The 26,152-nt window shown below is 31.2% G+C and overlaps 2 pseudogenes; both read left to right on the top strand.

Annotated features, from left to right (window-relative positions):
• Nucleotides 1-2,222: 2,222 nt before the first annotated feature.
• Nucleotides 2,223-18,662, top strand: LOC129305405 (polyphenol oxidase, chloroplastic-like; annotated as a pseudogene).
• Nucleotides 18,663-20,565: 1,903 nt separating this feature from the next.
• On the top strand, nt 20,566-22,869 carry LOC129305074 (polyphenol oxidase, chloroplastic-like; annotated as a pseudogene).
• Nucleotides 22,870-26,152: the final 3,283 nt, after the last annotated feature.

Genomic DNA, 26,152 nt, shown 5'->3' with positions numbered 1-26,152 from the left:
ATATAGTAATAATGTTTAATTTCTTTTTAGTTATGAAATATGTTGGAAGTGAGTTATAAATGAGTATAATTGAATTAGACTATATATGTATATATTCTCAGTACCTAGAAAATTTTTTAAATCAAATGGAGTATCATTTATTAGAACGTTTGTTCACAATAAATTAATAGACAAAATGTTGATAATTTGGAAGGATTTCGAACAAACTCCTTCTGATCTGTCATCGAAAATTTTATTGGATGAAAGTGATGCACTGAATCCATCAAAGAATTTTTTATGTTATTTATATCATATCATTTCATCATCAACTCCCAAATATGAGGTTAGGAAAAATGGGTTTAAGATGATAAAGGATGATTTGGAACAATGTTATGAAAATCAAACCAGCCATTGAACTGATCAAGTTATTGGTTCACGATTCAATGGTCAGGCCATGGTTCATGATTCAATAAATTGATATATTTTAAATATTATATGTTTAAAGTAGAAAGAAATAATCATATATAATAAGAAAAATAAATTTTTAAATTTCAAACCAAATAATATACAGTAAAAAAGATAATATCCATCAATATTACATCATTTTCATCCAAAATATATGTAATTATTTCATGATTTATAATTTATAACTTTAAAATATATGCATATATACATAATTCATATATATTTCTAATTGTCTAAATTATATTTTAGAAATATAAATTAAAAATAAAAAATAAAAAGTAATATGTCCAGTTCAACTCGTTCATGGTTGTTTTATAGAATGAGCAATTTTTTGTTGTAATCAAATCAGACCTATGACTAGTTCTTAGTTCAACCAATTAGATCGGCCAATCTGGTCCATTTCTAGTAACAGTGATTTGGAAAGCTGCCCTAAGCTATTCTCCTTTCTTTTAAAAAAATTTTTCCCAAACAATAATATATAGTAACTTCTAACCATCTCATCCCATACCATTTTATCTTTTAAAAAAAAAAAAAACTCTCAAATACGGGAATGCTACCTAGGGCCTCACTCGGTTTGAGTTTCGGGAACAATTTTATGTTGAGATGACCTGATCCAGACTTAATTTGGATGTCGAAGTAAAAAAAAAAAAATTGGATGGCCCATATTTAATAATTTTTTTATATTTTTAATAAATAAATTAGTGTTTTAATTTTATAATCGTCATTCTGACATAAAAATAATTTTTTATATGAAAAATGACAGGTTAATTTTTAAATCTAAATTATCCAAAATTAATTTTGAATGACCCAAATTTCATCAGTGATGAGGAACAAAACCAAACGATTTTGACAGGCTTTAAGCATGACTTAAGAAATGATGAATTTTGATAACTACCATCGTGGGATCTCATTAATAAGATATTTTTAAATTTATTTGATGCTATATAATATAAAATATTTTGAAAAAAATAATGATTTGTTAATGAAGTTCATTATAAAATAGACATATTTTATATATTTAACCTTATATACATAAAATATTTTGCTTTTAATCCAATCAATACATATGAATCAGCATATATATATATATATATATATATTTGCCGGCACATATGAATCAGATTATGAGAACGTTGGAATCATAGGATCTGGTATATTCTTATTATTAATATTTTAAAAGACCAACTTGTTTTAATTTGATGGGAGAAAAATATATTAAATAGACAGAGGCTAAATATATAAGTCTTCATCTTCTAAAGTCATCCTTCATTATTTCGCTGGTCGAATATTCTCTCTCCGGCCCCTCATTAAATGAAAGACGTTTTTAAAATTTATAGTTTTTATAAAGAAATTAAAACTATATTAAATTGATTTTATTAATATTCACAATTTTACCGGAAAAAATCTCATACAATGGAAAGGAATGAGTAAATGTATAAATGTAGTGTTGGGCTTTCTTCGTGATACTAATGGGTCCATGGATCTACGAAATTCGTGAGAATTCTTACAGTTGCAATTTGGCAAACGATGACGCTATGAACCTTTTAATTTTGACAACAGGAATATTCTTATATTTGGTAGAGATCTAACATGATAAAAATGGAAAGATATAGTATTTAGTGACCACATTATTATCTTAGCAAGCAATTTTTCTATAGGCAAATAAGACTTTTCATTTCCTGTTCGTTTATGTTCAATGATATTCAATAAGCTTAGCAAAGGAATAGGCCGCACATGGACAAGGTCAATGTGCTTACTTTTTCTTCAACACGGCCAACATGATGACCTCATCGTCGTCGTCGTCTCGCTCCTTTTCGTCCTCCATTAATGCCTCTCCTTCTACTTCTTCCTTGCCTCCTTTCTCTCACCCACGTCGACCCTCCAGAAGCACTAAACTAGAGCTGTCATGGTTCCAAAATCTCATGCAAAGCCTACTGAACCAGAAAAACCTAAAAACATCTCTCAAGAAGAAGAACAAGCTTGGAGGGCTTTGTGGTGCCACAGCCGCCGCCAACCCTTCCGCCTTTACTGCCCTGGTGTTGCCACCTGACCTGACCGCCTGTCAATCGCCGTACCTACCAACCGGAGTGAAACCAACCGATTGTTGCCCGCCAGTCTCAAAAATCAAAGACTTCAAATTCCCTCCCCTTAACCATCCCAGGGTTAGATCGGCTGCTCACTTGATCACCGCTAACCATCTAGCACAGTACAAAAAAGCCACTGAGCTTATGAAAGCCCTGCCACTACAATAAAAAAAAATAGAATTTCAGCAACAATTTTAAAAAGTTGCCGCTGAAAATAAACAATTTACAATGACAAAAAAAGTTACCACTAAAAGTTTGACCTTCTGCGACAACATTCAAAGTCATTGCTAAAAGGATGACTTTTTGTGACGATAATATATAGTTGTTGCTAATTGTCAAACTTTTAGTGGCTACAAGTGCATGATACAATGAAGGTTTAAGTTTCAACAGCGACAAATAAGTTGTTACTGAAAGTTCACAACCAGCAGCAACTTTTTAAAGTCACCACAAAAATTAAGACTTTACTGATACTTTTTTTTAGTAATTTTTATATTTTTATTAAAAACATTTTAAAAATAATTTACAAATAAAATCAGAGGGCATATATATGCTATATGCATCCCCTGTTATCCTTACATTAAGGTATTTTCAACATTTTCATATATCTTGAGAAAATATTGTTAGATGGCTAAAGTTGTCTTAAACATTCAAAAAATTAGTTTTATTGACCTTACTAATTAAATGGATGTCAAATTTCACTCATAAAAACTTCTGAGAGGCAAAAATTAAAAATTATTATGTACTTTTACATGAAGTATATGATTTGGATTAAGAAAATCTCCTAAACAATCTTATATAAATAAAGGACAATGGAAGGTATAATTTAAGGTCCCTATAGAGTCCCTCAAAAAGAATTCTAATTATTAAAAAGTCCTGCCAAAAGTACAAATGATTATGAGGTCTCTAGGTCCTTTGTTATAAATAAGATTGGAGACAAAATTACTATATTGTCATGGTGGAGTAAATGAAAAAAAGGTTGAAAACGTAGCCACCAAAGGTCCAAATTTAAACAGCAACACATGTGAAGTAATAAATTCGGTCAAAAGTTTGATATTTTAATTTAAAATGCATATAATATGATAATGAGTCTCTATTTTAAAATATTTTATGATTAAATTAATATTTTAAACAATAAAATTATTGTTTATAATAATTAATTAGACATATGATAGTTAAATTTATTTATGTATAGAATGATATTTCAATTCATTTAATTTTTTAATTTAAATTCTAAATTTAATAACAATAACTTTGAAGCTTGATGCCAGTTGAGAGGTTTTCAATTCGATGGCCAATAATAGAGAAGAGGAAGATGAAAAGAAGATAAATGAGATATTATAAAATTTTACTTTTAACTATATCTATGTATGCGATGCTATGATTTTTTTGTTTGATGCTATCTTATGACATAAATATAAAAAAATTAGACAATAAAGTGTATAATTTTCTTATAAAATTATAATTTAAAAATGAAAAATAATTAAAAAATAAAATGTAATGTAAAAACAAGCCAATTATATTACTTAATAAGAGTTATTGTTAATGAAAAGTAAATATAAAGTTTTAAATAAAAATAGATAAAAAAAATAAATAATCATGATCTAATGTATAATCATCTATATTTTTATTATTTATTCTTGGATAATTGAATATTATAATTATAAATGTGAATATTAAAATAAATAATACAATAATCTTGAGAAGTAAAAAAATTAAAATAAATAATATAAATGATATTGTATTAGTTATATTTATAGTTCATTTTAGACAAAATGATAGTATTTTATAATATTTAATATTTAAGATAAATGTGGGTTTGTTTAGTTTAATAATATAGAGATATATATATATATATATATATTTAATTATGCAATGAAAGATTGCAAGTTCATTTCAGCTCAATAACAAAATAATGGGACACAAAAAGAAATTATGAGTTCAAATCTTAGAGGAGGCAATTTATGAAATAAAAATATAAATTAGTGACATAATAACACGTGGTGTAAGATGAGGATAACATGTGGAAGGTGACAAGCCGCCATATAGATGGTGACATGTGGCAAGTGACATGGCACCACATGAGAGGGTGATATGGCACTATGTGGCTAGGTAAACTAGTTTTAACGATAACAAAAAAGTCGCTCCTAATTCTCAATATTCAGCAGTGATTATATAGTTGCTACAGATGTGTAGTTTCTATTACCGTCAATTCTCAATTTTTAATGACAACTATGTTTTTGGGATAGAAAACCTTTCTTTTTGTGGGAACATTTGTCACTGTTGATTGAATATTTCAACTGTGACTTTTATTATTGCCGTAGGTAAATTCATTGACAAGAGTTCAAGTTGTTGTTAAACACTTTTAACGATGATTTTAAGTCAATTTTTTTGTAGTGTGCCTCCTGATGACCCACGTAACTTCACTCCACAAACAAACACTCACTATGCTTACTATGACGGTGCGTATCACCAAGTAGGGTTCCCTGACCTCGAACTCTAAGTCCATAATTCTTGGTCTTCTTTCCCTTTCCCCATTAGTACCTTTATTTCTATGAGAGAATCTTGGGGAGTCTGATCGGAGGTCCCAGTTTTTTTTTTTTTTTGTCATTTTGGAACTGGGGATTCTCCTACAGCAATGTTGATTCCAACCATTTACACAGATTCCAATTCATCTCTTTGTGACGCTCTTTGTAGTGCTAAACACCAACATCCCACAATCATTGACCTTAACTTTGGGAGCGACGATGATGGTTCCACTTCTCAGGATACTAATAATGATCATAGCCTTGTCATCAACAATCTCTGTACCATGTTAGCTTTGAATTAAGTTGACCAAAATTAAATGTAAGGTTTGCGTGAAAGTATGAAAATTGGATTAAAAAGTATTTTAAAATAAGTAAATTGATTGAAACTTTGAGTTAAATAGATAAGGACTTAAGATTATTTTTTCTCTTTATTATGAGTCATAAGACTTAAATTAATTCCTCTCAAAATGACTTTTGATGAAAATAAGTATTAGTTTAAGATTGTAATTTACTTGAAAAAGCTTTTTCAAATAAAAAAGCAAGCATTTTTGCAAATATTTAAAATTCTCAATCTTTTGAAAATAATTAATGAAAACAAGTGTGAAGCTTTAATCTTAATTTGACTATAAATTGTTAGTAAAATATCACTGTTTTACTAACAAAATTATCCATTTTATTTTTATAAATTTCAAGTCCTGCATTATTTTATTCAAATTTTATGTTCAAGTTAGCTTTCTCAAACAAAACTCACACAGACAAAATAGTCCAAATGTTGGCCAAACATTTAGAAGCATTGATATAGTGATCCTAAACTTTAAATTGAATAAAATTTTTCTTTCAATAAATATTTTATTTAAATAAATTTTATAATAAGCAAAAATTGATGGTTTAAATAACCTTATGCTAGAAACCTTTTTAAAGATTCAAAGAGCAAATTTTTCGGAACAAAAGTTTGGTTTTAAATTATAAAAATGTTTGTGCTTTTCTGATAATTTTTTATGCTCTTTCTTATAATTTTCTCAAAAACTTTTTTGGATCAGATTCTTATTTCTTCAAGAGGAAAACAGAGCATTTCATTCATTTTTTCTGACCGCCATTACTCTCCTCTGGTTCTTCATCATCGGTCCATTTCTCTATCTCTTCTCATCAATTTCGTTTGCACGCCTTCAACACGGGTGCTCTTTCACTGTTGTTCTATCGTCTCTCTCAGGTGGAGAGGTTGAATATCTTCCTCATTTTTGCTCTGTTTTATGGCGAACGGAGGTGCATATACGGGTGATCAATTTTTCCCTTTTCTTCCTTCTCTGCTGTTGAAGTCCAGTGTGCATATGTGTGGTAGCTGATTATTTTAATTGTTGGCTGAAATTATAGTATCTTTCCTTCTCCTGTGTAAGACAGATAGGAGCTCTTGTCTTCTTCTTCTTCGATGCTGGTCAGTGGCTGATTTATGTTTGTTGCCACTGAGCTTTGTTGAGGTGAGATGCTATTTTCTTTCCTTCCTCTTCGGACTATATAGCACCACCGAATCATTCCCTCCTTTCTCCAGCCGATTGATGCAGTCCCTGTTTCTCATTGTTGTTGGCATATTTTTAGTTAGGATTAAGGTGATGCTTCGGTTGATGTAGGAAATTGTTTTATGGTGATGTTGAGATTAAATTTAATTATAAAATTAAATGTTGGGAGTTGTGGGAATTTCTTGGATGTATTTGTTTCATAACTTAATTGATGGAGAATGTCGTCAAGGTGTTTGTAGATATATTTGAAAGAGAGATTGATGGAAAGAATGTTGTTAAATTGACATAATACAACTCGAAATAAAATATGTGAGTGGTGGCTAGAGCTATTGATTGAAATACTTTTTTAAGGATCAATTAGGATACATACAAAATGACGTTAAAATGTTTAAAAGAGTGATTTGGTCGTATTAAAATGATTAATTTTTATATAAAAGTTTAGTAAAATATATGTGTAACTGTTTGCATCTATATGTAATGTGGTGCTAAGCTTGAAATATATAAGATAAGAATTTAGCAAAACGTAAGTTGTTTAATTTTTACATTAATTAGTTTTGAAGGAATATGAGTAAGTAGTGATTTGAGTCATCAAATTGAAAGCCTAAAGTAACTATAATAGAGTATGTTAAAGTAAATGATAGTTGCGGTTGAACATTACTTAGTGTTGTTGACTACATAATAGATCAAGTTGAAGGGTTTGTTGACAGTTTAAGAGGTTATTGAGAAATTTAATGAATAATTGAAGATCTTAAATGTTAATTTTACTTGCTTATATTAAGAAGGAAAATCGTAGTAACATAAAATGTATTGGTTTACATACTACATTAATTTGGAACATCATTGGAGTAAGCAAGAAATTAAGGAAGCATGAATATAAGATTTTTAAAACCCAGGTGAGTGGGTAGCATTTCAAATAAATTTTGATAAAATATTTATAAAATTTTTTTATTTAAATTTAATATCATTTTTAAAATGTATAAATATCTTTGTTCATCTGTTTCTATAATAATTTTTGTTTTTATTATTTATAATGATGTCTTGATCTTATTGACGTTTTAGGTTGTTAAATAGCAATGACAGAAATGGATATATGGCAAATGGAAATTAATAGTTTGAAAGTGAAATTTAAAATCTATTTTCTTGCTTTGTACATGATTGATTTTATTAATGGGGATTAAGTTCAAAACGCTGGATGATAACAATAGTTCCGTTAATCCTTAGTGTGTCATGATACACATAACTATCAAGGTGTTTATAGGAGGTACTAACCCCATGCACAAATCAACACATGTGGAACAGAAGAATGAATATTTATGAGTATTGTGCTCATGCTTGTTTCATGGCTTCTAATCACACTTGATTATTTTGTGGCTTTAAATTGTGTTTATGGGTTGTTCACCCATATGGATTGTGTGTTTATACCTGATTGCTTATTTACTCTTGTAAACTGTGTATTTACACTTGTTATCCATTCTGATAAAGTCATCCTAAATTAAAATTTTACTATTTCTATATTAATTTTCTAAAAGCATTTTACCTAATTGTATTATTACTTGAAATTTTTATATTCTATGTGTAATACAAATTTTGTTGATTTATGTTGTTCTACTGGCAATGCTAAATTTCACGATTTAACTATTGAGAAAACTTACTCCTTATTATTAGTTCAAGTATATATTTTATTATTTTATTAAATTTTTTAAATTAAATTTATTAGTTCTATTTTTATAAATTTTTATTATAATTCTAATTAGAATGCTACTCACCATAAATTTATTTGATTTTAGATATTATAGCTGACCCGGCACTTCTTATAGATCATTGAAGGGCCCTACTATTTCTTTTTGAAAGGAAGAAGTACACTATGATTATTCTTTTTGGTGAAACTATGCATGATTGATATTATATATATATATATATATATGTAATTAAAAGTTAGTGCTTCATATACACTGTAATTAGATCCTAAACTTTACAAACATTATTATTATTATATGTAACTTATATATCAATAATTTAGCTTAACCTCTAGTTAATTGAGGCTTATGGAGTGAGAGTTCATCTCATACTTCATGCCGATCATACTCTTAGCACCAGGGTCTGACAATTGAGCATAGGATAAAATAAATACATATATATCATTAACTATTTAAAGAGAGGAGTAATCAATTTTAATCCATATAAGGTTTAAAATAATTATAGAACAAGTAAATTAGCTACACATATTCAGAAAAGAGCAACAAACATCAAATTGTTCAGCACTCATATGAGAAACATAGAGAGAAAAGGGAAGAGAAGCATAAAAACTAAAGAAAATCCACTTGAATATTTTCAAATCTTATTTTCTTAGCTAAATCTCCTTCAAAAATCCAAAACCCTAATAGAGCTAGCCTTCAAGAACCTTTGAGAATCTTGTGTGTCTTGTTGGAGGCATGGAAATGAGCCTATATAGACTTAATTTTTGTTCTGTATCTCAAAACATTCAACAACATTTAAGTTGTGTGCCACAACATGTCATTGCGTTGCTGCATGCGTGAAAAAAGTGTGATGTGCTTTGTGGCATTTTGTACATGTGCTATGGCCCACATGCAATTCTTAAAAATTACTTCTCTATGCTACATGTCATGGCATATTATATATGCACCATGAAACATGACAGAGAGAGTTTAATCTTCATTTGTGGTATGCTTTTAGCTATCTTTATGCTTCCAAATATATCCTCAAGCATCATTTTGGCTCTCTATTATCATGATCACCCATTAAAAGTCACCTAAAACAATAGACATAACTATGAGATCTTTTAACGATTAAATTAAGGCAAGAGTTTTTTTTTTCCAAAAAATTGCCAATAAATTCTACCATCAAGGCTAAATTTAACCAAAGCTCATTTTCTTATATTTTAACTCAAAATATTCACAATTGATCCAAATAGTGTATGAAAGTGTAGGAAAATTTGTTGAATTGGCATCAATTTCAACATGTTATCATTTACCAATATTAGTCGTAAATTACATCAATTTGCCAAATAAGTAGTAACATCAGTTGTTAATTTGCTAATTTTACTTATTAATTTACAATATCAGTTGTAAATTACAAAGCTTGTTGGTAATTTAAAACTGATGTTAGTATGTTAATAAATAAAATTAACAATCTAACAACTGATATTAGTACCTGTGATTGAACAACTAGTGTTTAAGTCTTGTATAATTATTGAAGAATTAATTCATGTAATTTATAATTTATATTGATAAATTAATAAGTGAAGAGTATTTTGATCTTTTTACTATTAGCAATTATTTTCACTCTAGTCCTCTTAGACCAAACTAAAATTTCAAATTTATCTTGAACCCACTAGTAACTAAGTTACATCCCTGATTTTTAATTGAAATTATCCCTAACTTTTACAATTGTTTTCAAACTTATCCACAATCATTCTTACAAATAATCATCCATTTAATCATTAATTTGATAATTAATTTTACAAGATGATTTCAAATAGCATTAAAAACTTCAATAAATTCATTAAAATATTAGAAGTCATCAAGAAATTACATATTTTCAAAACAACCCCCATCCTTTGTGCTAGGCTTCATGTTTTCACTATTTTGCCCTGCGTCCCCCAATTTTAAATTTTAATGTCTGACTTTAATGGTTTTTAAATATGCCAGTTTTTTTTAGGCTGGCTTGAGACATGCAAGTTAAAGGTGGGGTTGATGTTAGTCTAACATGTGACTTGGGTTGGGTCCACTAATTTGAATTAATATGAAAAAAATTAAGTTTGCCTTTACTCAAGCATACATTATTAGTTTGTTTAAGTGATTATATATTTTTTTGGTCTAAAATTGAGATTTTTTGTTTTTATTAAGAGAAAATTAATCATATGGTCCTCATAGTTTTGACCCAGTTATAATTAAATTCCTAAACTTTAATTCATTATAACTCAATCTCTGATATTTTGACTTGGTTGTAACTTAATTGCTAAATTTTGTCTCTTACAATCTAGTTCCTATAATTTCAACTTAAATGTTGGTTCCTATATTTTAAAAAATAAAATTATAAAGATTAAAAATATGTTAAAATTTATCACTAATATTTTAAATTACCAATTAACTCTTTTAATCTTTATAAATATTATAAGTTTAAAATATTTTTAATTTTTAAATTTTATTTTTTTAAATATAGGAATTAATATTTAAGTAGTTGAAATTATAGAAATTAAATTATAAAAGGTAAAATTCAGGAATTGAATTATAATCGAATTAAAACTATATGAATTAAGTTATAATGAGTTATAACTAAATCCAAATTATAAAGATTGGATGATTAATTATTTTTATTTTTTATTCAAAGCCCTATTTCGGGATAAACACGCAATATGCCATAGGTACTGTTCAACTTGATGATTGATACTATCATATTATGGTATTCTAGACGTATGTGCTTGTGCTTATCCTCGTTAACCTGATATTAAATTCTAGACATATCTGCACGTGATGGACCTAAAAAAATTAAGTAGTGGGGGCAAAAATTTTACTCAATAAAATATTAAATGTTTTAAAAATGTAATTTTAAATATTTAGTAAATTAAATTATAGGCAAAAATTTGTTAAATAGTTATTAAATAATAAGTATAAGGCATAAAATTATAATGGTGTATTAAATAAAACTGCCTAATAAAAATAAAATTTAACCACTTTTGTGTAGTAGAGGATTTTTTGTGATAGATTTTTTATTTAAACAAATGAAAATTATTTTTAAGGTTACTATTCCTTCATTCTCAAACTATATCATCATTTGAAATAAAAACATATAGGTTAGGTTTGAGTTAAATGAATTTTTAGGAAGATAGTGAAACTTTCAAGGGGGCAAATGAATTTTTTCCTTCAACAGGGGGAATGGATTTTTTGTTTTTTTGGGGGCAAAGAAAAATTTTGGGTCATTTTATATAAATTTTTTTCTTTTCTTGTGGGGCCATTTGCCTCCCCTAGCTACCAAATAGATTATCCCTGTTCTATCAGAAAATCTATTCACTCTATTATTGTTAAACTATCTCGTTGACTGTACGAGTTTATCATTTTTACTAGATCACAAAATCATATTAATTTATACATAAACTTAGATTAGAAAAAATTCAGTTAAATTTGCAAGCTAATTTTTTGAGTTTACTGTTTTTATGTTTTTAGTTTATACAATCATGTCAATACGCTCATAAATTTGTTAAGCAAGATAAGCATATGTTATGTAAAATTTGATTCATAGAAGCGATGGGATTTGGCTCAATGAAAAATAAAACTAAAAAACCAAAAAATAATAGTAATAAGAAAGAAAACAAAAAATACCAAAAGTAAGTTGTCATATTTTGAAATTTCTATGTCAAGCATAATAATCTATAAATGTAGATAGATTTAATTTTAATGATTTATATTTAAAATATATTTAAATTAAATTATGATAATCATATTTTATATTTTAATTATTTAATTATATACCTTTAAAAGTATTTATTAATAGAGGTAAAATGTAATGAGTTTAAAATTGGAGTTTGTATTTTGAGTTTATATCCTTGTCATGAGTTTTTTGAAACTCATGAGTTTAACAGCCTTGATTCACTCCATTCTTTAATCTATTTATTAATTAGCTTTGTTTGTCTCGTCATCCTTTCCAATGTTCCTTGTTTTTTTTTTCCCAACTATTAATAACTATTTAGAGAAACGACATTTTCTGATTTTGTCACATTACCACCCTGGAGTTTTCACCACTCGCGTTTCAATTTGAAAGGACATATTCATAAATAAAGCTCAAAACGTTACGAAATTTTCCTGTAGGTGTTTGACGATATGATTTTATGGTCAATCACCAAAATATTCTTTACTAATAACTGTTATAATATATTGAGATTTATTCTTGAAATCGAGGAATACAAACTGTTATGTTGAGATAGGGATTTATCCTGTTGAGATTTAGGAAATACTTTGTATTCAGTAGATATTATTATGATATGATTGTTATTATTATGTTTATATATATATATATATATATATGTTGCAAACCTTTTTTATTAGTAGAGCATGACACTTTTCCAGTCTCCTTTCTTTCTCTACTGACATTAAGGTGAGACTTGAACTTACAACCTCTTGATTCTCCTAAAGATATATGATGTATATAAACCAGAGCTTGCATGTTATCTAAAGTTTGAAAATAAAAGAAGAGCTAAAACAGGTTGCCTGAGCCTTTACCTTTTTTCGAACTTATAAGTGTGAGCCCCAAAAACTCTTTTATAATAAAAAAAGAATCAATTTTCAAGGTCCGACTCTGGAAAAAAACAAATGAGTTTAAATAGATACTCTGGGGAGCTCAATCTGTATTCTCAACCTTACTTTCTGACTTTTTTATTTTCTTAATTTTGATTAAGTAATTGGAATTATCTTATAATAAGAATCGGAGGGAGTATGTTAGAGAGAAACGAAAGAAAAGGTAATCAATTGTTGCACGCAAGAAGGATATTTTGCCTGCCGGAGATTAGTTATAATACAAACAGAACAGTCTACTTGAAGTAAACAAAATCGAAAGTTATTTTGAAAAGTGATTGAGATCAAATCTTCCTTAAATCGGAAAGCACGTGCGTTTTCCAGTAAAAGCCGATTATCATTTAAGAAAATTTAGGCAATAAGAGACATTTTTCACTTATTACATTCTGCAGAATTAGTTCATTTACTATAACAAGCTATTCACAATGAATGCAGCACCGTATTGTCACTATGGAAGGCTTTAAAATTAATTTCTTCTTCAATATCATCATCCCTACAAAAGCTCTGAATATGAAAGTCTTCAAAATATGTACCAATTATTATTAATAATATTATTAGTATTGTTATTATTATCTGTAAAAAAGTCTTGACAATCTCTGTATAAAAGCCTTCCATTTTTTCTCAAACTAATATAGCAAACCATGGACTTTAAACAACCCCTTAGAGTTAGACCGGCTGCTCACTTGGTCACCGCCGATCACCTAGCAAAGTACAAAAAAGCCACCGAGCTCATGAAAGCCTTACCTTCCGACGACCCACGTAACTTCACTCAACAAGCTAACGTTCACTGTGCTTACTGTGACGGTGCGTATGACCAAGCAGGGTTCCCTGACCTCGACTTCCAAGTCCATCATTCTTGGCTTTTCTTTCCCTTTCATCGTTGGTACCTTTATTTCTACGAGAGAATCTTGGGGAGTTTGATCGGAGATACCAGTTTTTCGTTGCCGTTCTGGAACTGGGATTCTCCTGCCGGAATGCAGATTCCGGCTATTTACACAGATTCTGAATCATCTCTTTATGATGCTCTTCGTAGTGCTAAACACCAACCTCCAGCAATCACTGACCTTGACTTTAATCTGGACGATGTTGATTCCACGTCTCAGAATTCTAGTAATGATCGAAGCGTCGTCTCCAGTAATCTCACCATCATGTATAGGCAAATGGTCTCCAACGCTAAAACTCCAAGGTAAGTTTTCTTACGTACGTACGTAAAATTTTATTTTTTAAATGTCTGAAAAATAATATACGCGTAGATCTGGTCACCTAGTTGACTTTAATTAGTCCAGTTTATTTATTTAATAAAAATCCTTCAATCATCCTAATCGTATTTTGTGAAAACATTTAAAATTATGAACATTCCTCTAACCACCTTGAATATATATTTTGCCCTCAGTGTGAGGTCTTTCTTCTCTTCCCCATATTATTTTTCCACATCTAATACTTTTATTTTTATTTTTATATACAGACTATCCTTCGGGAATGCGCACCGAGCGGGAGATGAGCCGAACCCTGGTGCTGGTTCGATCGAGAACATCCCTCACAGGCCGGTCCACTTATGGACCGGCGACAACAAGCAGCCAAACTTCGAAGACATGGGAAACCTTCCTCAGCTGCCAGGGATCCCATTTTCTTCGCCCATCATTCCAACATTGACAGAATGTGGAGCGTATGGAAAACCCTAGGAGGAAAGAGGAAAGAGATCACGGACCCAGACTGGTTAAACTCCGGCTTCCTCTTCTACGACGAGAAAAAGAACCTCGTGCTCGTCAAAGTCAAGGATTGCCTTGACACAAGAAAACTAGGGTACGTCTATCAAGACGTCGATATTCCATGGCTGAAATCTAAGCCCACACCACGTCGTAGGCCTTCATCAAAATCTCATAAGGTATCACTAGTTCCTCAACTTTTCGGTGTTGAAGCAGCTCAAGCTGCTGAGACTTCTTCAAAATCTGTCAACTTCCCTCTGGTTCTGGATTCTAGAGTGAGTACTTTTGTGAAGAGGCCGAAGAAGGGGAGGAGCAAGAAGGAGAAGGAAGATCAGGAGGAAGTATTGTTGATTGAAGGGATTGAGTTTGAGAGAAATGATGCAGTGAAGTTCAACGTGTTTGTTAATGATGAAGATGACAAGGCTATTAGCCCAGATAATACAGAGTTCGCAGGAAGTTTTGTGAGTGTGCCTCACACGCACAAGCTCAAGAACAAGAAAATTATAACATATTTGAGGTTGGGGCTGACTGATTTGTTGGAGGATTTGGAAGCCGAGAACGATGATAGTGTTCGTGTGACTTTGGTTCCGAGGGATGGGAAAGGGCGTGTCACAATCAGAGGTATGAAAATTGAGCTTCTTGCAGACTGAGATATCTCATAAGCTTAGCTTGATGGTGAATATTCATGCTGGCTCGCTCCGATTGGTTTTCCATCAATTTATTTTCGTTGCGTTTGGTAAAGGAGGAGGGTTGTGTTAGGCCATCAACAGCCAATGTAAAAATTTGTTGAATCTATTATGAACATGGACAATAGACGTTATAATGTTAATGCTAGGTCGTTGCCCGTAAGTAACGCGCTGCATGGCTCGAGTACAGTGATAAGTGAGTTAGAGCCGCTGCATCGGCGCCCGGATGTAGTGTTAAATGAGCAAGGGCTACCGCGTCATTCTGGACGCACACGGCTAAAGAAGTTAGTCCATAAGAGCAAAATTAGATTTGATACTTGGAATGTTGGGACATTAAATTGTAAATCTGTAGAGGTTGTAGGGGTTATGATTCAAAGGAAAATCAATATCCTTTGCTTGCAAGAAACAAAATGGCGTGGAGAAGGAGCTAAGGATATTCAAGGTTTCAAACTTTGGTATACAGGAAAAGTAAGTGCACGCAATGGAGTAGGCATCATTATAGATAAGGAGTGGAAGAAGAACGTTGTAGAAGTTAGCAGAATTGGAGACAGAATTATTTCTTTAAAAATGATAATTGGACGTGAGACTGTTAATATTGTTAGCGCTTATGCGCCGCAAGTCGGGACAGAAGCCAGTCTTAAGGAATTATTTTGGGAGGATCTGGAGGGGTTGATTCGACACATACCACAGAGTGAAAAGATTTTTATTGGAGGAGACTTTAATGGGCATGTCGGGAGGGAAGCTGGTCAGTATGCGAGGGTGCATGGTGGTTTTGGTTTTGGAGAGCTAAACAATGAAGGGCAAACTCTTCTTGATTTCTCATTGGCGTATGATTTTAAGATTGCCAACACTTGTTTCAAGAAGAGAGATGAGCATCTCATCACTTACAAAAGTGGAGCCTCAAGGTCGCAGATTGATTTTCTTTTGGTTAGGAACACAGATAGAAAACTTTGTAAAAATTGTAAGGTGATCCCTGGAGATGCTGTAACGACACAACATAGGGTCCTAGTCCTTGATGTGTGTATTATGAGTAAAATCCAAAAACGTCGACAAGTAGTAACACCAAAGATTAGGTGGTGGCAATTAAAAGGTGAGAAGCAAGATATTTTCAAGCGAAATCTTTTGGATAAAGGAATTTGGGATTCTCAGGGAAGTGCTAACATCATATGGGAGGATATGGCTAAAAAGATACGGGAGGTTGTAAAAGTAGTTTTGGGAGAATCGAAAGGTTCTGGTCCGAGAGATAAGGAGTCTTGGTGGTGGAATAATAGTGTACAGGACAAAATCAAGTATAAGAAGAACTGTTTTAAAGCCATACATTTGTGTAACAATGAGGAAAATTGGGAGAGGTACCGTATGGCTAAGAAGGAAACTAAGAGAGCTGTGGGTGAAGCTCGTTCCAAAGCTTTTGAAGAATTTTATAAGAACCTTGAGACGAAGGAAGGAGAGCAAAATATTTATAAGATTGCCAAGAGTAGGGAAAGAAAATCAAGAGATCTAGAACAGGTAAGGTGTATTAAGGATGAAGAGGGAAGAATTTTAGTTACAGATGATGAAATTAAAAATAGATGGGAGACTTATTTTTCTAAACTTTTCAATGATGGAGAGGATTCATCTAGTAACTTGGAGGATTTAGTAACTGGTGAAGGAGAACAAAATTTGTCATTCTATCGAAAAATACGTGATAAGGAGGTAAAGGAAGCTCTTAAGAAAATGGCAAATGGTAGAGCTAACGGACCTGATTGTATATCTATCGAAGCGTGGAAATGTTTAGGTGAAGAAGGGGTGAGATGGTTAACTAAGTTATTTAATGTGATTTTACGGTCCAAGAAAATGCCTGATGAGTGGAGGAGAAGTACATTAATTCCTATTTATAAAAATAAAGGAGATATTCAGAATTGTACTAACTATAGAGGGATTAAACTCATGAGCCACACAATGAAATTGTGAGAGAAAGTAATTGAGCACAGGTTGAGATTGGAGACAAGTATTTCTGAGAATCAATTTGGTTTTATGCCAGGTAGATCAACTACAGAGGCAATTTATCTACTAAGGGGATTAATGGAAAAGTATCGTTGTAAAGATAAAAATCTACACATGGTTTTTATTGATTTAGAAAAAGTTTATGACCGTATACCAAGAGAAGTGCTTTGGAAAGCGTTGGAAAAAAAGGGAGTACGGATTGCTTATATTAAAGCCATACAAGATATGTATGAGGGGGTAAAAACTAGTATAAGAACGCCTAGTGGTCAAACAAAGGATTTTCCTGTAAAGATTGGACTACATCAGGGATCATCTCTGAGTCCTTATTTGTTCAACTTGATTTTAAATGTTTTGACGGAACATATTCAAGAGGAAATCCCGAAATGTATGCTCTTCGCGGATGATATAGTTCTTATAGCAGAGACAAGAGAAGAGGTTAATTGCAAACTTGAGTTATGGAGGAGGACATTGGAGTCGAAAGGTTTTCGTCTGAGTAGAAGTAAGACGGAATATTTATATTGTAAATTTGGTAAAGGACTATTCGAAAATAATTTGGAAGTGAAATTGGGAGATCAAATCATACCTCAAATGGAAAAGTTTAGATATTTGGGAGCCATTATTCAAAATGATGGCGAAATCAGTGGAGATATTTCACATAGAATTCAAGCTGGGTGGTTTAATTGGAGAAAAGCTAAAGGAGTTATTTGTGACCGTAAGGTGCCTAATAAACTTAAAGGAAAGTTTTATCGTACTGCTATCAGACCGGCAATGTTATATAGTAGTGAATGCTGAGCTCTAACGGGACAGCAAGAGCATAAAGTTGGAGTAGCAGAGATGAGAATGTTACGATGGATGTGCGGACATACACGTAAAGATAAAATTCGAAATGAGCACATACGTGAAAAAGTGAGGGTGGCACCTATTGAGGAAAAAATGGTAGAAAATCGGTTGAGATGGTTTGGGCATGTACAAAGAAGACCAAGGGAGGCACCAGTGAGAAGAGTGGAACATATAACTTTGAGTCCGATTAAGAGAGGTAGAGGAAGGCCTAAGAGAACACTCTTGGAAGTTGTTGAACGTGATCTCTTAATTAATAATATTTCTAAAAGCTTAATAAATGATAGAACACAATGGCGTCTTGCAATCCATGTAGCCGACCCCACCTAGTGGGATAAAGGCTTGTTGTTGTTGTTGTTGTTGTTTTCTTTTGAAGCTAAAATCATTAAACTTCACGACGTACATTTTAATGTCCACATAAGATCGCACGTGAGACTTTTTCATGAGAATAAAAGAAAATGGCTCATCTATAATTTATAGGATTAATATTTGTATTTTAATTTTTTTATTGGTATAAATTATAAATTATTTAGTTGACAAAATAGACCATTCCCGACTATTAATTGGTCCTAAGTCTCGACAGGATTGGAGAAATTACTTTTTTCAAAACAAACTCAGCCATGTTCATTAACCTCCATGTATTAAATCAATATTTTGACTGATTTGATAAAATATTTTGTTCACGATGACTTGGTTTAAACAAGGTTCGATTATAATTTTAACCACCAATCTTTGAATTAGTTCTTCGACCAATTCAATGATAGTCCAGATTTCAGTATTTACCTTCAAATATGAATATCAAGGTTTATAGGTCATGCGAGTTTTGTTTGCGCTGATATAAGATATGCTAGCTAAGGCTGACTTGAAATGGGTTTTAATAAAACAAAAATGCACCCCGAGATCTCACACTTGGCCATCAGCTCAGCACGTTTGAAACGTAGAACTTGACAAGCAAACAAAAGTTTGAGGTTACACGTAATTCTATAGGCACCATTCAACTTGATATTGTATTGGGAGAATGACAGTTAAGCCCCAAAAAAATGAATGAATGACAATTAGGTCCTCGACAAAATTTTCTACAAAATGAATTATAAATATAAGTTCAAATAGTTATAAACAAAATTTCATGTTATAATTTAAGAGTTACATTTGACACTTAAATATCTATTTTTAATTAAAACTCTTATATTTATCATTATTTGGAACGATATTTTAGCTTTTTTAAAAAAAAATTTGTCAAGGGTTTAACTTTTATTAATTCAGTGTTTTGAGACTTAATTATCATTCTCTCTAAACAATATCTAAGTGAAATTAGAGGATAATAAACCAATAGTGGCTAGTTTAAGAATGGTAATGCATACTTTCATGAAAAAAAAAAAAAATAGTTCACCTAATATTTACGTAAAACTTGACAGTACTTGAACTTTTGAATGATGTTTAAATTTAAACCAGTGGGTTCGTGATATCACATACGTTTTTTTTTTTTTACAAAAAAAAAAAAGAAAGTAGTGTTAAATTCAAACGCAAGTGGTGTGAAGCAATTCAAGATGAGGAACTCCAAAGTCGAAAGTCCTAATGAGATAATAAAATCATAAAATGTCGTTTCTGTCAAAAGAGATTAATCGTTGAAAAAGAAGCGTTGTAAAGATTGACAAGCAAACTTAGGCTCAAATTCTGACAAGACTGACCCGCGCTGGGGATATTTGACGAGCTCTGGCTGATAATTATTTTTGAAAAATAAGTTGAAAATATGCATCTAAATAATCACAAATATATGAATTTTAATTACAAATAAATTTTTAAATATTAAATATAACTCTTAGATTGTAATAAAAAATTTTGTTTATAACTATTTGAATTGACATTTATAATTTAATTTGCAGAAAATTTTGTCAATACTTAAGTGTCATTAATACACACCATTGTGGGATTTAAGTGTCATTCTCCCTATTGTTTATTACTTCTATTCATAAAAAGGATAAAGAGAAAAAATTAATTTTAGTTTTATTTCTATAAAAAATGTGCTATTTTTTATATTTATCTTTATATTTCTGCTTTTATCAAATGTTAAAAAAATTATTATTAAAAATAATTTTTTTGTCCTTTTTAAAGAATGAAGGTAGAAACTTATTAAATTTTAAGATATAATTAATAATATTTAAGATTTTTTATTTAGTAAAATATGCTTAAAAAAATACTTATAAATGAAATGAAAGGAATATAACTGAGTTAGTCAATATATGTATATATTCTCTGTACCTAGAAACTTTCATAAATAGAATGGAGTATGGATCATTTATTAGAACGTTTAAAATGTCCTTTTGGAAGGATCGCAAACAATTCCTTCTTATCTGTCATCTTCGAAATATCATCAACCCAACGAAAACGATCTGAACAAAAAATCTTCACAATCTCATTATAAAAGCCTTCAATGTGCTACTTTTTCTTCAACTTCTTAAATCACCATGGCCAATATGATGACCTCATCATCATCATCATCATCCCTTTCCTTCTTGTCCTCCATTAATGCCTCTTCATCTACTTCTTCCGTGCTTCCTTCTTATCACCCACGTCGACCCTCCAGAAGCACCAATCCAGAACGCTATCATAGTTCCAAAATCTCATGCAATGCCATGCCTAGTGAACCAGAAAACCCTAAAAACATCTCTCAAAAAGAAGAACAAGCAGTGACACCACCACATGTTCTAGCTAACCGGAGGAATGTTGTCCTTGGACTTGGAGGGCTTTGTGGTGCCACAGCCGCCGCCAACCCTTTCGCCTTCGCCGCCCCGGTGTTGCCACCAGACCTAACCACCTGTGGCCCGCCGGATCTACCAACAGGCGTGAAACCAACCAATTGTTGCCCGCCAGTCTCAAAAATCATAGACTTCAAATTCCCTCCCCCTAACCGAATGAGGGTTAGACCGGCTGCTCATTTGGTCACCGCCGACCACCTAGCAAAGTACAAAAAAGCCACCGATCTCATGAAAACCCTACCTCCCGACGACCCACGTAACTTCACTCAACAAGCCAAGATTCACTGTGCTTATTGTGACGGTGCTTATGACCAAGTAGGGTTCCCTGACCTAGAGCTCCAAGTCCATAATTCTTGGCTCTTCTTTCCCTTTCACCGCTGGTACCTTTATTTCTATGAGAGAATCTTGGGGGCTCTGATCGGAGATCCCAGTTTTTCGTTGCCGTTCTGGAACTGGGATTCTCCTGCAGGAATGCAGATTCCGGCCATTTACACAGATTCTGATTCATCTCTTTATGACGCTCTTCGTAGTGCTAAGCACCAACCTCCCACAATTATGGACCTTAACTTTGGTGACGATGATGATAATTCCACTTCTAAAGATACTAATAATGATCGCAGCCTTATCATCAGCAATCTCTGTACCATGTACAAGCAAATGGTCTCCAACGCTAAAAAACGGACGTAAGTTTTCTTATTAAATTTAGTTTTTCAAATGTTTGAAAATATACGCGAAAGCTAAGATCTCACTTGTTGGCTTTATTCCCATTTTAATTTTTTAAATAAAAATCCCTCATTCTAAACATATTCTTTTGACGAAACTGAAATGTTTCATAAAGGATATTTTGTGAAAACATTTAAAATTATCTCATCTATTCTTTTCAGATCCGTCCTACTTATTTTTATTTTTATATACAGACAATTCTTTGGAAGTGCATACCGAGCCGGAGACCAGCCAGAACCCGGTCCTGGCTCGATCGAGAACATCCCTCATGTTCCGGTCCATAGGTGGACCGGCGACGACACCCAGCCTAACGGGGAGAACATGGGAATCTTTTATTCAGCTGCCAGAGATCCCATTTTCTTCTGTCATCATTCCAACGTCGACAGAATGTGGAGCATATGGAAAACCCTAGGAGGCCGGAGAAGAGACATCACCGACCCAGACTGGTTAAACGCCGGCTTCCTCTTCTATGACGAGAAAAAGAACCTCGTACGGGTCAAAGTCAAGGATTGCCTCGACACAAGAAAGCTAGGGTACGTCTATCAAGAGGTCAGCGTTCCATAGCTGAAGTCTAAGCCCGCCCCACGTCGTAATTTAAAAGCTCAAAAGGTAGCATTAGTTCCTCAACTTTTCGGTGTTGGAGCTGCACAAGCTGCTGAGACTTCTTCAAAATCTAATGTCGAGTTCCCTGTGGTTCTGGATTCTATAGTGAGTACAATTGTTAAGAGGCCGAAGAAGGGTAGGAGCAAGAAGGAGAAGGAAGAGGAAGAGGAGGTGTTGGTGATTGACAGGATTGAGTTTGACAGAAATGACGCAGTGAAGTTCGACGTGTTTGTTAATGACGAAGACGATAAGATTATTAGGCCAGAAGACACAGAGTTCGCAGGAAGTTTTGTTAGTGTGCCTCATTCGCACAAGAACAAGAACAAGAAAACTATAACATGTTTGAGGTTGGGGCTGACTGATTTGTTGGAGGATCTGGAAGCCGATGACGATGATAGTGTTCGTGTGACCTTGGTTCCCAGGAAAGGACGTGTCACGATTGGAGGTGTAAAGATTGAATTTCTTGCAGACTGAGACTTCTCAGAAGCTTGGTGATGAATATTCATGGTGGTTCGCTCCGATTGGTTCTTTCATCAGTTTATTTTCGACACTTTCTTTTGTTTTTTGTTTTTTGTTTTTTTGCCCGAGCTAAAATCATTCATCATTCAACTTCACGATGTGTAATATTTTGTCCACAAAAGACGGCACGTGAGATTTGTCAGCATGTGGGGAAGGGAAAGAACGAATAGGAGTTGGCCTTATCTTATCCGTAATCTGACCGATATTGGAGCCAATGAATTTTAATGTATAGGAGTTTTTATATCCATCATATCTATCACCGATAATGCCGTCATTAATAATAACGATCCTATTGCATAGGGGTTTGGATTAATTTAGACAAGGGGTAATACACAAGAAGATACAGGACCATGGAATAAAAAACAATATCCATCATATTACTTCCATTATAAATTCGAAGACGTTTTTGGGAGAGATTTCATGTCTTAAAATATAAGAGATTTAGATAAAAATAAAATTTTCTTAATGACATTTTTTTAATATTATTTTTTTCATTGTATTCTTTCTCTTTAATATTCTTTTATAAATAAAGTATTAAATAAAATTTTTTTTAATTTTATTTATTTAAAAAAAAAGTTATAAGGTATATTTAAAAAACTTTATTGATATCTATATATATATATATATATATATAATTTTATTTAAAAATATTTTATAATTTAAGGTAGAGTATATAATTATTAAAGCCGTCAGAACGAGATAAATGACGACTCAAACAGGTCAACTTTCTGCGAGTTGCGAGCAAAACATATTAGTTCATTTAATTTTGTACGAAAATGGAATTCACTGGCCAGACGAATTAAATGAACCAACAGGCTTGACTCAGCTAACTTGCAATCACGTTAGCTTGCTCATTCAACTCGCAAGTTAAATGAATCAAGTTCATCTGATCCTAACAAATTTTATTTTCTTAGAAAGCAGACTAGCCATATTGATGAGTTAGAGGAGCTAGCTCACAGGACTTAATTCTTTTCAACGGCTCTAATAATTATTTAATTTAAATATAGTATTTATTTATTATGGTATTTAGCAATTATATTTATATTTATTTGACAAAATATAATTTTAAATAAAAAATATAAAGGAAATAATATAAAGACTTATGAAAATATTTTCTTCAACTCCTAATGTATTTTTTTTCACTTTAGAGATAATTTTATATGATTTTTTTATTTTTTTCATTATATATGTGTGTATATATTAAAAGTTCATTTTACGTTTATTAAAAAAAATTGTTCTTTTTATCCGCACACCATGCCTGTCCCTACGTGGCATTTTTTTTTTTTTTGCCCCTTCCGTCCGATTAAGTCAACAAATCTTGTCTTCCTGAAATGATGAGGGAGAACGAGCGATGATGAAGCCCCATCTTTGGGGAACAATGAGTTCCAAGACGATGTGAGAACGAGAAAAGGGTTTGACATTGAGATGGGCAAGTGGCAAGACTGATGAGAGGGTTAAGGGGTCCGTCTTCGGTTCTCAGAACCGACATGCTCATCAATCCATAGAAATCTGGGTCATCCAGATTCTCAGATTTTTTTAATTTTAATTTTATATTTATTAAATAAAAATTTATAATTTTTTTATTAATATGTTTATCATCAATCTAGATAATACTAATCTAATTTAAATAGTTTAATTTAATATTTTAATTTTTTAAATTGAATATATACATGTATTCTAGACAGTCCAGATTCAATATTAAATTTTTATCTGCAAAGTTTAAATTTAAATTTTTATTTTTTATTTTGATGAATATAATATTAAAAATAAAATATATAATATTTTGACTATAGCTTTTAAAAAAATTAAAAAAATTACAAGTTAAAAATTTTAAACTTGGACTATATAGAATATATCTAGATAATCAATATATAAAAATATAAAAATTTTAATATCAAATTAGACTCTAAAGATTACATATAAATTAGATTAGTCATAAAAAGATTTATTAAAAATTTTTATAAATTTTTATTTTAAAAATATAAAATAAAAATATTAAATTAATTCTTTAAATCTAAATCATTTAGAGTTTGAATTGTTTCACCTTGATGAACATCACGGTGATGAGCACCCAAGATAGATCCAAGGGTTAAGAAGTGATTAGGATTGACATTGTTTGTATTCTCTTTCATAGGTTATAATTTGCAAAAATCATGCCTAAGTTTTACAAAATAAATTTAATTATCAATAGGTCTCATAAAATGAATAAAATACCTTAAGTCTCAAATCATAAATATTTATAACTTGGCAAAAAATATGTATAATTTGATAAAAGAAAATGACAAGTTGATATTAAACTTATACCTAAGCTGTAAATACCCTTTGCCAAATTATTAATACTTAGAGTTTGAAACTTGAAAGTATTTTATTTATTTTATGAGATTTTTTGGTAATTAAATTTATTTTGTGGGATTTAAGTGTGATTTTCATGTATAATTTTGAGTCAATTTCTAGTATTCGCAGTTCTAAGATTGAAAAGCTTGAAAAGGACGACGTTAAATGGATCTTGGATCAACCCTTGAGGAAGGAATGAACGGAAACAGAGTGAAGCGGGTGTTTTAAAAAAAGAAAAAAAAAAGAAAAAAGAAAAATTGCGAAGTTGAAATTTCTCTTCGTCCAACAGTTCATACTGCTTTAAAAGAAAGAGTGAGATTTGTCCACGCTGGATAGAGCGGGCGCGAATATGTTGGGCAGGATTAGGCTACCTGGGTTGTCGGGTTACCTGCACAACTCTAACGTAAATTGCTCCACCAACAAGATCCATATGCCTAATTTAAATTATATATATTTGAAATGTGTTTTATTTTTTAGGTTAAATGAGAAAATTATCTCTTGAAAATTAAGTCAAGCATCACCATAGACCTAAGAATTGTTTATCATACAAATTGTTCTTCTAACTTTTAAAAACAGTATAATATAACTTGTTTTTAACAAAAATCAACTTTAATCTTTAATTGACTAGAAAATTACAAAAAGAAAACTAAAAATTATAGAAAAAGACAAAAAAGTCCTTTTTGTATTTTTTTTGGATTCTTTATTATAATTTTTATCATTTTTTATAATTTTTGTCATTTATTATCATTTTCTGATCAATTGATAGTCAAAATTAACTGTTAATAGTAAATGTTATATTGTATTATTTTTAAAAATTAAAGGAATAATTTACACAATAAACTATCTCAGGTTTTATGGTGCTATTAGACTTAAAATTCATAGGATAATTACTCATTCACTCTTTTTTTCATTTTATTTTTGACTGGTTGTAAATGAAAGAAAATTTCATTTTTAAATATATTAATTATCATATATCAACTATATATATCAAAAATATCAATGTAGATGGCATTGGAGAAAGTGTCAAATAATGAAAAATAATAAAGTAATAGAAAAAGTAAGATAAAAGTGAAAAGAACTAGGAAGGGAAAAAAGAGGAAAGGGAAAGCAAAATGGAAAGAGGTAGGAAA

The sequence above is a fragment of the Prosopis cineraria genome, unplaced genomic scaffold (genome assembly GCF_029017545.1).
Source record: "Prosopis cineraria cultivar Desert tree isolate PC_DT_omini unplaced genomic scaffold, ASM2901754v1 PC3, whole genome shotgun sequence".
Lineage (NCBI taxonomy): Eukaryota > Viridiplantae > Streptophyta > Magnoliopsida > Fabales > Fabaceae > Prosopis > Prosopis cineraria.
The sequence above is the reverse complement of the archived record's forward strand: the minus strand, read 5'-3'. Positions and strand labels throughout refer to the sequence as shown.